Below are 2,500 nucleotides of genomic sequence, written 5' to 3' on the forward strand. Positions count from 1 at the left end.
ATGTGACTGGAGGGTGCTTCTTTTCCTCCACCATATTGGTCCTGGAGGTCAAACTTAGATAATAAGACTTAGTAACAAGCATTTACAGCTTCCTAGCCCAAAATTATATCACATAAGCAGAATTACATCATCATAATCATCTCTTCACCATTTTGAATAATGGGCGGAAATTTTGCATCCATTTATAATCCTCACTCTCCCTCATTTGTAATTAAATTCTCTGGGCTACTTCCTCTAGAGTTACCGGACTGGGTAAACAGTCCATAGGATGTGCTTTGGCAGCTGGCAAAATGGCTACAATCCAAGAGAGGGAAAGTTGTGGCCGCTCTCCTCTTTGTGTTTGTTCCAAGAGTTCTTTTCTTATCCCTTCTGTTGCGTGGCCTCCCTCTGCCCTTTATTTAGGAAGCTTGCTGGAAACAATTTCTCTTCATTTTCCGGCATCTGAGAGTGCCGGCATTTCCTGTTCTTTCTAACGGATATTTTTACTGCATACAGGAGTCTAGATTGACAGTTCCTTCCTACCTTGAAAAGTACAGGTCCCGCCTGTTCCCTGAGCAAGGCTGCTAGCAGCTTCTCTGCAGTCCCGCTGAGTCACTCCTTCCTGCTTTCAAGATTTTTTTCTACTGTCCATTTTCAAAGGTTGATCGTATGTATGGTTTCATTTCATTGTTTTGGGGTTTATCCTGTTTTCTGTTCACTCACTCTGTTAGGTCAATTGACAATTCCTTTGCCAAATGTGGGACGCTTTAGCCATTACTTTTTCAGATTCGACTTTGGCCTTACTGTTATCTTTGGGGACACCAGAGATAGAGACACTAGAGTTTCTGTTAGTGTCCCTAAGGTCTCATCTATTTGTGTGTGTGTTTTTTTTTTTCAGATCACCTTTCTTCTGTTGTTGGGGTAGGTAGTCATTCTCTTTTCTTATTCACTAGTTCTTTCTGTCTCCACTCTGTTTTTGAGTCTATCCGGTGAGTTTTGGGTTTGGGGATCCTTCCATCTAAACTTTTCATTTGTTACTTTATAGCTTCTGTATTTGTTGGCACACTTGTTTCATTTACCTTAATTTTTGGAGTGTTTTGCCTACACGTATGTCTGCATACCGGGTACAGGGCTGTTGCCCTCTGAGGACAGAAGATCTCTTAGAACCAAAGTTAACAAATGATTGTGAGATGCCAATGAGGGTGCTGGGAATCCAAGCCAGGTCCTCTGGAAAAGAACTCAATGCTTGTAACCAATGAGCCATCTCTCCTTCCCTTGTATTTATTTTTTAAGTCAAACATTTTTGGTTGAAAACAGTTTTTTAAATATAATGTATCCTGATTATGGTTTCTCTTCCCTCTCCCAGTTCCTCCCCAACTCCCCTCCCATCCAGAGCCACCCCATTTCTGTCTCATTATGAAACACACAGGCTTCTAAGGGATAGCAATATCATAAAAATAATAAGATAAAACAAGAACAGACACTTCAGAGTAGGACAAAACAAACAAACAGAAGGAAAAGAGCCCAGGAGAAGGCACAAGAAACAGATACAGCCGCAGCCACCCACTTGTTCATTCATTCAGGAATCCCATAAAAAAGGAAAACCAGATGCCATAATATATATGCAAAGAAATTGTAGGACAGAGTCTCCAAAGATGCCTTGAGTTCGTTTTCTGTTGGCGATGTATTGCTGGGGACGTAGCCTACCCCTTTTTTTTTTTTTTTTTTTTTGGTTTTTTGAGACAGGGTTTCTCTGTGTAGCCCTGGCTGTCCTGGAACTCACTCTGTAGACCAGGCTGGCCTCGAACTCAGAAATCCGCCTGCCTCTGCCTCCCAAGTGCTGGGATTAAAGGCGTAGCCTACCCTTAACAGTAGTTTGTTTCCCCAGTGAAACTAAATTTCATTGGCAGCGGTTATCAGTGGGCGATAGCTTCTGTCTTAGGAATGGGAGCGTGAGTCCATTTTCTCAGCTCCAGGACCCCATCTGGTGCAGACCTGAGCAGGCCCTGTGCACGCTGCCTCAGTCTCTGTGAGTTCAGATGAACTTTGCTCCTGTTGATGTAGAGGGCCTTGTTTCTTTGGTGTCCTCCATTTCTCTGGCCCTTACATGCTTTCCACCTCCTCTTGCACATGGTTCTCTGAGCTCGGAGGGGACGGATTTGATGGAAGCATCCAGTTTACGGCAGAGTGTTCCAAGGTCTCTCACTCTATGTAATGTCTGGCTGTGGGTCTCTATATCTGTTCCCATCTGCTACAGGGGGTAGTTTCTCTGACGATGGCTGAGAAAGGCACTGATCTCTGAGTATAGCAGAATGTCGTTATCATTTCATTGCTATGTTCCTTTAGTAGAACCGGAGTGTTTAGTTTTCCCCCAGGTCCCTGGGCTATCTAGTATCAGGTTGTTGTCTACTCAAGCAGTGTCGGGTATGGGTTCCATCCATGGAGTGGGCCTTAAGTCAAAGCAGATAGTGACTGGTTGCTCCCACGGGCTTTGGGTCACTGTTGCACTCGCACATCTTGC

This window comes from Arvicanthis niloticus, chromosome X (genome assembly GCF_011762505.2).
Source record: "Arvicanthis niloticus isolate mArvNil1 chromosome X, mArvNil1.pat.X, whole genome shotgun sequence".
In the NCBI taxonomy this organism is placed as follows: Eukaryota; Metazoa; Chordata; class Mammalia; order Rodentia; family Muridae; genus Arvicanthis; species Arvicanthis niloticus.